At 44.6% G+C, this 12115-nt stretch overlaps 1 pseudogene; it reads left to right on the top strand.

The window, feature by feature from the left end:
* Positions 1-11604: 11604 nt before the first annotated feature.
* Positions 11605-12115, top strand: LOC147905848 (uncharacterized; annotated as a pseudogene).

Below are 12115 nucleotides of genomic sequence, written 5' to 3'. Positions count from 1 at the left end.
CAAATTTAATGGAAATTAATATCCTACATAACACAACAAAGTATCATCATATCCCTTCCCAAAATCAATGCTACCTAGCAACTCTCCTGGCATTTTCACTGCCTTGCATTTGAGTTAGCTATGATGAAGAATGTGGCCTGCCTATGGAACCTCTTAGAGTTACCATCAGCATGATCTAATTTCATGTACCCCAAAACTTGAGACTTGGAGATTCCTATATCACACCAGCGGTACCTGTCTTGTCCACTCTCAATGCTAGTAAGAGCTAGGCCCCATAGACTGGTAAAAGAAGTCTTTTTGGAGGTTCAATTTTTTCCCTCCGTCTTCTGCAGGCCCCATGATGAAATAGGATATATTCATCACCCTACATTTAATGCAAGAATTGACACAACTTTTTTTGGACCTGACTATGCAGTATACATCCCAAAATTGGTGCTAAAATTACAGACTGGGAGATTCCCATATCACACCAATGGTAGCTGTCTTGTCCACTCTCAACACTAGTAAGAGCCGGTCCCCATAGACCGGTAAAAGAAGTCTTTTTGGAGGTTCAATTTTTTGCCTCCATCTTCTCCGGCCCCATGACGGAATAAGGAAATATTCACCACCCTACATTTAATGCAAGAATTGACACAACTTTTTTTGGACATGACTATGCAGCTTACGTCCCAAAATTGGTGCTAAAATTGTATACCGGGCATCTCCATTTGCCGAGGGGTGTCCCTAGCGACCCCTTGGACTTGCTCTATTTGTCTAGTTGGGTCTCTTCACAAAAATCGGAGTGGGGCCTATTTTCCCCATCTAGTAAAACTATATGCATCAATATGTATGTATGCATGCATGCATCCATGTATGTATGTACACACATACACATATGTATGTATGTATGTATGTGTACTAAAACTATATGCATCAAATAATGTTGTTGATCAATTTTTGGCATACCCCACCAAAATCAAGACCCCCATTGCAAAGAAAGGTAAGGAACACAAGTGCTTGTTCTTATGCTCATGAGACAATAAAATGCATGACATAGGCAACCAATGGGGTCTTACTTTTGATGTTTGTATGTATGTATGTATGTATGTATCTACATACATACATACATATATATATGTGTGTGTGTGTATATATATATATATATGTATGTATATATGTATGTATGTATGTATATATTTATTTATTTATGTGTATGTGTGTGTGTGTGTGTGTGTGTGTGTGTATGTATATGTTGATGCATATATGTATATATTGATGTATATATTGATGCATACAATTTTGATAAATAGAGAAAATGGACATGAAAACCATCTAAATTGGCTCTTGTCGTTTGAATTGATATATGATATGATCCCATTTGGATTTGTAAGTCCAAAGATATGGGGTCCTACTTTTAGGGCCTGAATGCCTAAAATAGGCAGCGCATTAACGTGCTACCTATTTCATGCATTTAGGCCTCATAAGTAGGACCCCATTAGCAACACAATGGGGTCCTAGTTTTGAGGCCTAAATGCATGAAATAGACAGTGCATTAATGCGCTGCCTATTTCAGGCATTCAGGCCCTAAAAGTAGTACCCCGTATCTTTGGACTTGTATATCCAAATGGGGTCATGTCATATATCCAATCAAACGGCAAGATCCAATTTAGATGGTTTTCATGTCCATTTTCTCCATCAACTAAAACTATATTCATCAAATAATGTTGTTGATCAATTTTTGGCATACCACCCCAAAATCAAGTTCCCCATTGCAAAGAAAGGTAAATAACACAAGTGCTTGTTCTTATGCTCATGAGACAACAAAACGCATGACATGGGAAACCAATGGGGTCTTACTTTTGATGTTTGTATGTATGTATGTATATATATATATATGCATGTACATACATACACATATATATATATACATACATACATATATATATATATATATATATATGTATGTATGTATGTATGTATGTATGTATGTATGTATGTATGTATGTATATGTTAATGCATATATGTATATATTGATGTATATTTGATGCATATAATTTTGATATATGTAGAAAATGGACATGAAAATCATATAAATTGGCTCTTGCCGTTTGATTTGATATATGACATGACCCCATTTGGATTTGTAAGTCCAAAGATACAGGGTCCTACTTTTAGGGCCTGAATGCCTGAAATAGGCAGCACGTTAATGCATTTAGGGCTCAAAAGTACGACCCCATTGGGTTGCCAATGGGGTCGTACTTTTGAGGCCTAAATGCATGAAATAGACGCGCTCCCTATTTCAGGCATTCAGGCCCTAAAAGTAGCACCTTGTATCTTTGGACTTGCATATCCAAATGGGGTCATGTCATATATCAAATCGAATGGCAAGATCTAATTTAGATGGTTTTCATGTCCATTTTCTCCATCAACTAAAACTATATTTATCAAATAATATTGTTTATCAATTTTTAGCATACCCCCCTCAAAATCAAGACCCCCATTGCAAAGAAAGGTAAGGAACACAAGTGCTTGTTCTTATGCTCATGAGACAACAAAATGCATGAAATAGGCAACCAATGGGGTCCTAATTTTGCTGTACATATGTAAGTATGTATATATGTATGTATATACATACATATATATCTATATGTGTATATATATATATGTGTGTGTGTGTGTGTGTGCGCGTATACACACACACACACACACACACACACACACATATGTATGTATGTATGTATCCATATATATATATGTGTGTGTGTGTGTGTGTGTGTGTGTGTGTGTGTATTCATGCATACAGTTTTGATTGATGGAGAAAATAGGCATGAAAACCATCTAAATTGGCTCTTGCCATTCGATTTGATATAGGACATGATCCCATTGGGATTTGTAAGTCCAAAGATACGGGGTCCTACTTTTAGGGCTAAATTCCTGAAATAGGTAGCTTGTTAACGTGCTGCCTATTTCATGCATTTAGGCCTCAAAAGTAGGACCTCATGTAGGACCAAATGAGGTCCTACTTTTGAGGCCTAAATGTATGAAATAGACAGTGCGTTGATGCGTTGCCTATTTCAGGCATTCAAGCCCTAAAAGTAAGACCCCGTATCTTTAGAATTACAAATCCAAATGGGCTCATGTCATACATCAAATCGAATGGCAAGAGCCAATTTAGATGTTTTTGTACCTATTTTATCTATTTAATAAAACTATATGCATCAAATAATGTTTTTAATCAATTTTTGGCATACACCCCCAAAATCAAGACCCCCATTGGAAAGAAAGGTAAGGAACACAAGTGCTTGTTCTTATGTTCATGAGACATTAAAAAAGAGGCCTAGCATCCCAAAATTGGTAGCGCATCAATGCGCTGTCATTTTTGGGTTGCCAGGTCTCTTTTTTATTGTCTCACGAGCATACATATGGAGGTTATTATACAATATAACTAAGAAGTAGTATTGAAGTAGTTCTACAATTTGGATGCATTAAGAGCATTCATATAGGAAGGAAGAATATAATAATTGAATACATTTTTTTTTCAATACATATTGCTAGTGAGACTACCAAAAAGAGGCTTTACCCCTCATGATGTCTCTGGATACAAAATATGAGATTGCTTGATGCTTGGATTGCAGCTGGAAACATTGCATGGGCAAAGCCACTATATGCCTCAAGTGTTGGAAATTGATGTATGGCTCAAGTGCTAGAATGTGTAAATCATGGCCAAAATCAAGACCCCTTAGAGATTCCATGAGGGCTATCCTTTTACTACTACACATGTCACCTTTAGTCGAGGGTAGAACCATTCGTCATCATAGGCAGTAGATTCATGGGACCCCATCCCATGATCCAAGGCATTATTCAAAGTCAAAGTATTTCTGACCATTCCTAAATCAAGTTTGCCAATTCCTAATCTAATTGATTCATTTACTGGACTTGCAATGCTTGCAAAGTCCTTGCTTAAGCTTGAATGAGCCTCTTGATTTTGGGGGTATAATGGTCAAAAATGGCTTAACACGCCCAAAATCAAGAGGTTCATTCAAGCTTAAGCAAGGGCTTTGCAGGTCTTGTTTTTGGGTGGCAAAAGCACAAAAAATAATAGCGCATTAACGTGTTGCCATTCTTATGCTTCCCCCCTCCAAAAACAAGACCCCCAAGCTATTCATTGGAGACACCAAAATGAGGGAAAGGATGACGTGAGGAGTAGAGGAGCTGGCCAATGAGAGGAGGGACAGCCTTGGAATTGTGCCAGCAACAAGCATGATGCAAGGAGGTGAGAAGGGAGAAGGCAAAGAAGTAAGGAGGTGAGGAGGTGAGGAAGCAAGGAGGCGAGGAGGCAAGAGGCAGTCTAGAGGTGGCCAAAAGAGTAAGCAGGAAAGGGGGGGATAGAGATTGCTTGCAGGAAATGCTTGGACTAATGCTACAAATGCCATTTTTTTGTGTGTGTTTTGCAGCATGAAATTTTTATGGCATTTTTCTTTTAAGAAATACAACATTGTTGTGATTAATTGCGCTACAAACAACTCAAGCCGTAAAGCACCATGGATTAGTACAACAATATACATCACAAATGGATGCATACACTCATATACATCACCGATGGATGCATACACTTATACTCACATCAATTTCCAATATTGTATTAGATGGACCCTTAGCATACATGTGTGCATAGAAGACAATTTCCTACATTGATCCCTGATTTCATAGTTAAATTATTCCCTTTCTCACATTCTAACATGTGAAGATTTAATGTACATGCATTATGGGCACATTATATTGCAGTTTATGACTAACTTTTTTTATGAATGCATGATACTTGTATATGGTCAAAGGAGGTATATTATCATTTTTGAATGACAACATTACTCTATGCTCCATTTTATCCTATATTAGAAACTATGATCACTAGATATTACATAAATGTACGGCTCCATTATATCCTATAAACAAAACTATTCTGACCCAAATACATAATGCCAATTGAGGTTAGTACTTATGACAAGTGATGAAAACATTGTAATGGTATGAATGAGATCTTGTAAATTTTGGATATATAATATGGGTACTATGGTGATTGAGCTATGACCCTTTTCTAAGGGAATATTTTCAACTTAATTACTAGATACATACTTACAATGGTGACCTGATTCCCATCTATATGTATAATCAAGTTTTACTTTGTGTTTTAAAAAAAGCTTTTGCATAAGGTTAAAATTCGAATACTATTTATATTTGTTTAAGACTACCCATTGAGCTGGCTCCTATCCTTATCGAACATGATAATGTTCATAAAGATTTTATGAATACAAATAGATAGCATTGGCCCTCTTTTTGGTGGTTGGGAATGAACCCTAAAAGTACCCTAAAACGACTATGTATTCCCTTATTTGTAGCATGGAAGTGATCATGGTAGAGTGGCATAATCCCTATTTTTCTTTTTTCATAAGTTCTTTTGCTACTCATGGTTGGCGAATACACCACGGCATAGACCCGAATAGATATTTGGTCTTTTGCTTCAACTTGCTTGACTAGACTTTCCTTGATGATTATTCAATTGTGCCTGATGAGTGGTCACTAGCTTAATTGATAAAGCCCTATTCATCACAATGTTGTTCCGCACCGTTGTCTCTTTCTTTTGCACCTAGTTCGCTGCCTATTCCCTTGTGACCCACCTGGCCACCTTCTCATGGCATTGAACTTGCCCAATCTCTGCGCACCTATAAACAAGTTTGCGTCCTCTTGGGCCCAAACTGTTCCACTTCGCAGCATGCCTCGTTGCGTGCGCAACATTCCCACAGTCATGCCACGTCGTTGTGCATCATATCTTTGTTCTTCAACTGAGATATCGTACTTAAGAGCTTTAACAACAACATTTGGGCTCATCTCGCCCAACGCGTCGTCCGATCCTAGGCCTTGCTCACCCACCTGCTTGCCCGGTTGCACTTGCCCACACTTGGGCTCACCTTGCCCTTTTCATTCATTTGCTTCTGTTCCCTGCGGCCTTGCTCGCCGCTCTACACCTGTTCCTCTACACCTGTTCCTTGTGTCTCGTCTTGCCACTTTCCTATGCATCCAAACAGCCCCGCATGCCGTTTCCCATAGGCTCCTTGCGGCTCATCTCGCTGTCCTAACTCGGTTCCACACGGCCTTGCTCGTTGCCTCTGCTACCATCCACCATGCAACCCATCTTGCTGCCCTTGTGCCCTCCAGCACATCTCGGTCCATTCTTGCCTTTCATGACATCCATACCTTGGGACTTGATTTGATATGGACTTGGTACAACCGCACTCCTCAATCTGCCTTCAATCATGCAACCTTGCCCGCTGCCTCTAATACCATCAACCTTGTGGCCTATCTTGCTGCCCTGGTGCCCTCTGACACACCTTAGCCCACTCTCTTGCCCGTCATGGCATCCATAGCCTGGGACTTGATTTGATATGACATTGTACAACTTCACTGCCCAATCCACCTTGTTCCATGCTGCTTTCCACACTATCATCTGAGGCACACCTGCCCGTCTTGCCCACATGCCACAACTCCCCTTGAGCCCGCTTCCTTGGTCACTTCTTTTGAGTGCTCAGCACTCCACCTTACCCGCTTCTTCACAACCTGCTTGTCGATCGTCTAAGCGAGGCTGCTTTGTGCTAGACCACGACTCGGCACCTTTGCATTCTTGTCCACCACATCTGCAACTTCACGTTTCAGTGCAACCATTCCCTTGTACCTTGAAGCCCCACCAAAGAGGATGGCCAATCCTTGGGCCAATAGGAGCAATTGAGTCGGATCCCAATGAGTCGGATCCATCCAGCTCTTCCTCATCTGAGGCTTCCCTTTTCGTTTCACTGTCTAGATCATCTGCCGCTTCCAACTCTTCTTTCAGGTACACACCATAGACCAACTTAAATACAACAAAGAACTCACGGTGCCACCTCATCGTTCCACCTTCCGTTTTGAACATATGAACCAACTTCTGAAGGTGGCCCATCTCCTTGTTGATCAGCATGTTCACCTAGTCTGGAGCCATTTTTAGCATCTACACTGCCCTCCGTGTGACGGATTCATCACTTGTATCATCTAGGAGACCTAGACCCATTCGTTTTGCCTTGGCCATGCCAAACCAGTAACTTGATCCTAGACCACCATCTCTCAAGTTTGCTGGCAGCCATGCAGGGTGGTAGCTCCATTCATCCACGAACTGCTCTAAACAATCACGGCAGGGGGGGTATACACATGCGCGCAAGAGGGAGGGGGGTGGGGGGGTAGGGGGAGGGCATGCACACAAGGGGGTGAGGGGTTGCGCATGCCCGCACGGGGGAAGGGGGGGATGTGCGCATGCGTGCAAGAGGGAGGGGGTGGGGGGCAGGTGTGCATGTGCGAAGGTAGGGGTGGGGCAAGGGGAGAAGGGGAGGGGGGGTGCACATGCGCAAGAGGGGGGAGGTGCACATGCATGCAAGGTGGGGGGCGGACATGTGTGCAACAAGGTGCACATGCACGCAAGAGTTTGGGGGGGCGGGGGGGAGCATGGGGGGAGGGGGGCATGCACACAAGGTGGTCTGCGGGGGGGGGGGGGGGGGGGGGGAGGGCATGTGTTGCAAGGGGCGAGGGGTGCCCACGCACGCAAGTCAGGGGGTGCACATGCATGCAAGAGGGCGGGGGGCCATGGGGACAAACAAGCAGGGGGGGGAGGGTACCCATGTATGCAAGAGGGAGGGGGGTGGGGGGGTGGCACACGCACACGGAGGAGGGGGATGCGAGGTGCGCATGCATGCAAGGAGGGGGCATGGGAACAAGGGGGGGTGTGGGTGCGCATGCACGTAAGGTGGGGGAGGGGCATATGTGCAAGGGGGGTGGCGCATGAGTGCAAGAGTGGGGGCGCCGGGCATGGGGAGAATGGGTGGAGGGGTGCACATGCGCGCAAGGTGGGGGGCATGTGTGCAAGGGGGAGGGAGGGTCGCATGCACACAGGGAGGGGACTTCGCATGCACGCACGGAGGAGGGGGTGTGCCTACACTCAAGCATGGGGGTGTGCACATGTGCGCAAGGGGGGGGCATGGGTGTAGGGGGGGCGTACTCGCTCAAGGTGGGGGGAGCATGTGTACAAGGGGGGGGGGGGGGGGCGGGGGGGGTTTGCATGCAAGAGGGGGGGTGGGTGTGCATGCGTGCAAGAGGGGGGTTGTGCATGGAGGAGAGAGTGCGCATGCGTGTAGGAGGGGGGTGCACATGCGCACAAGAGTTGGGGGGGTGGGGGAGGGATGGGGAGAAGAGGGGGGGTGAGGAGCATGCGCGCAAGGAGGGTGGAATGGGGATAGGGGGGGAGATGTGGTGCAAGGAGGCGGGGTTGCACATGCGCACAAGGTGGGTGGGTGGGGGTACACATGTGCGCAAGAGGTGGGGAGGGGGAATGTACACACGCATGTAATAGGCGGGTTTGGGGGGGGCATGTGTGCCAGGGGGTTCGCACACGTGCAAGGAGGGGGGGGCATGGGGGAGACGGACTGGGACAAGGGGAGGGGGGTGCATATGCATGCAAGGGGGGACGGGTGGGGGGGGTCGTGCATGTGCTCAAGGGGGAGGGGGGGTGTGGGGACAAAGGGGGGGGTGCATACACGCAAGGAAAGGGGGCATGCAAGGTCAGGCATGGAAGAGCAAGGAATGGTGTTCGAGGTCGAGGGAAAATGGATGTTCGAGATAAGTAGGTTACAAAAAACCGATGCTCTCACATGAAGAGGATGCCGTGCCATCACAGCGGTTCAAGAATCGTCTTGATCCAAAGTTCATATGCAAAAGTTATGACTCTCAAAGTCAGGGGTTTGGGCGATGCACGAGAGGTTGGGTGTGCGGGAGGGGTGTTTGGGCCGACGCAAGAATTCAAGGCACACCGAGGAAGTGCCAATCAAGAGGGGATGGCGATGCATCGGAGGCCAGGATGGGGCAAATCAAGAGAAGGCGAGGTGGAGGGCAATGTGGGGTGTGTTGGGCAGCAATGTGATGGGGGACGACATAGATACGCGGGGGCAAGGTTGGGGGTGATGCGAGGGGAGGGGCGTATCAAGTAGTGGTGCATGTAGCACCGGAGGCAGGGCGGGGCGATGGTGTAGTTGAGCGCAGCACAAGGGGCGAGGCAACCGCATTGCAAGGACATCTAAGATAGGCACGATCGGGGGTGATGCAGGTGGCACAGGCGATAGAGCAGGCACATCGGGGCGATGCAGGTGACATGGCGGGGCATGGGCAAAGTCAGGGTGACACGATTAGCACAGGGCACATCCGATGACAAGAGAGGGGTGAGGCGTGTCAGGTTGTAGCAGCGAGACCAGGGGGGATGCGGGTAGGGGCGCAATGGGCGTACGGGGGCTTGGGCAATCGGGTGACGCAAGTGGCATAGCACTATGCACGGAGGCGAGGCCGAGGCAACAAGGGAACGGTGCATCGAGAGGGGATGGGGCAGGTCACACAAGCACCGAGGGAGGGGTGCTAGGCAAGACCTCTATGATGCGGGGAGGGGGGTGTGTTGGGCAACGATGAGGCCGAAGGCGATGCGAGTGGCACAACGGGCAAGCATGGGTGATGCAAGCGGTAGGGCCACAATGTGTCGAGCAATCGAGGGTGAGGGGGGTAGAATGATGCGTCGCACGATGGGCGAGGTTGAGGTGATGCAAGGGCGGGGACGTGTCCCATGGGCATGAGGGAGGGTGAGGTGCATCGAGTGGCAGTGCGACCATACGTGATGCACGAGGCAGAGGCGCATCGAGCGATGAGGAGGACAAGGCCGATATGGGTAGCACATCAAGGAAATGTAGTATGGTCTTGAGACAGCAATGCGAAAGTAACTGCTTTTTAAAAGGGGTTATAGAGCTGGGCTAGATGTGGTCTACAAAACACAAGAGGTGGAAATCTTGAGAAGAAATCCAAAGGGAGTTTGGCCTTTCTATTCATGTGGCCTCCTTGATCAGAAACACCGCTCATTATGGGGAGGGTAATATCCAGTGGAAGGAAGGGAATGTCCTTATCTACTATAAAGAGTTTAGCTGAGGAGACTCTTCCCATTTGCTGCCTATCCCTACTCCTTTTAAAGACATTGAAGGTCATATACGTAGGATCCTAAACACTAGGTGGAAAATACAGGATAGTCAAAGCTGTTGGAAGTCTTAATTTCTCAAGGTTTGGTCAAAGGAGATCCCTGAGAAAATGTCAGCCCTTCTCTAGTTGATCCTTCAGAAAGCGGTTTGGACTAATGCCAAAGGTTACATATTTGCAAGGGGGATGAAAGGTGTAGATGCTACTCGGATCTCCAGAAAGACAATTTTCACTTATTTGTTGCATGTCCTCATGCTACGAGAGTGTGGAAGGATGGTTCCGATGCTTTATCGAGTGACATTGAATTGGAAGGACCTATTTTATGGTAGTTATCCTTCAGTGTGATACTTAGCACTTGTTTTATGATAGTGAACCTATTAGTTTTATGACAGTCAGCATTCAGTTTTATGATAGTAAGTACTTGTTTTATGATAGTGAACCTATCAGTTTTATGGCAGTCAACATTTAGTTTTATGATAGTGAACCTATCAATTTTATGGCAGTCAGTATATCAGTTTTATGGCAATAGTCAGCATTCAGTTTTATGATAGTAAGCACCTATTTTACGATCATTAGCATTCAGTTTTGATGATAGTTATAGAACCTATATTAGGATAGTTAGCATTATCTTTTATGATAATTAGCACCTCTCTGATAATAGTTAGCACCTATTTTATGACAATTTCTTCATGATAGTTTTAGCACATGTTTTATGACAGTGAACATATCAATTTCATTAATCGTTAGCATTTAGATTCAATTTCATTACTCACAGTTTCATCGCTTGATGGCAAGCACAAGAGTTCAAGGATTGTATTCATAATTTCCTTGATGATGTGGCTGTGTCTATGGTAGACTTTGGTGAAAACTATGCTTTTAAAGAAAAGAATGAGATCCAGTCTATGCATTGGCATTCTACACAAGTTACCATATTTATACACATAACGTACTATGGGAAGACAAGTGAACTCATCAAGACTATCTACTTTTTCATTTCAAATGATAGAATTCACGATACATTGTTTGTGCAACATTGCTTCATGTTACACTTTCAATGGTTGAAGGAACAAGGTGTGGTAATTAAACAACATTGGGTGTGGTCAGATGGCACTGCTTCACAATTCAAGGCTTGTAGACCATTTTATTTTGTGGCAAGATATGCTGGTTTGACTGGATAGAAATGAGCCATTTTTTCTCAACAATCAGGACATGGCAAGGGAGAACATGATGGAGCAAGAGCTGTGGTGAAGGGAACATTGACACACGAACAATTGAAGTCAGATGGAGCTATCTTAAAGCGTGTTGTCGTGTGTCACTTATTATAGGTCTAACCTTTCAGAGGGGGATGAAGCTTGCTATCCTTCAAAACAGAGAAATTGTGCCCATGTTTTTGGGAGGTTAAAGCAGGAGATGTGAATAGGGAGGGAAAATGGAATTGTGAAACTATCCAAAAATCATGATCTATGCATGCTATTTTTTGTCATAGTCCATGAGACCCTACAAGAATTGCCATGAGACATTTGGCTTGCTTTTGTAATGTATGCATGCATGGCCATTGGAATAGATGTGTTAACAAAGCACGTGTTCCTTTGTGGGATTATGACACTTTGGTGCCCTTGCCATATTCTAAACCACTAGGTGATCATGAAGATGTATACAATGAGGTAACATATAAGGGATATCATGATGTATTGAGTAATGCTTTGCAAATTGGTGACCCTTTTGCAGTCAAACTGGATTCTGCAACCAATATAGAGGTAGCTGACTTTTACATCATCAAATGTATTGCATAGAAGGAGGAGGCGAAAGAAGACTATGTGGATAAATGGAAAATGAAATTCCCAAACGATCATATGTCATTAAAGGTTTGTATTACAAGTAGACAAATGCATATTCCTTCAACCTCCTTTCTAATATGCCCTTAGTTCACATAATATCACATCTTGTACATTGTATCAAGATACCCATGCAACATATCCCCACAAAAGAAATATGTATTGTATCACATAAGAGATGTATGAGGCAATCTATAATAGCATGCCCTTTGAGATCTAA

This window comes from Dipteris shenzhenensis, chromosome 1 (genome assembly GCF_047967505.1).
Source record: "Dipteris shenzhenensis isolate YYH24624 ecotype China chromosome 1, Dip_SZ_1.0, whole genome shotgun sequence".
NCBI classification, from domain to species: Eukaryota; Viridiplantae; Streptophyta; class Polypodiopsida; order Gleicheniales; family Dipteridaceae; genus Dipteris; species Dipteris shenzhenensis.
This window is presented reverse-complemented; position numbering and strand designations above follow the sequence as displayed.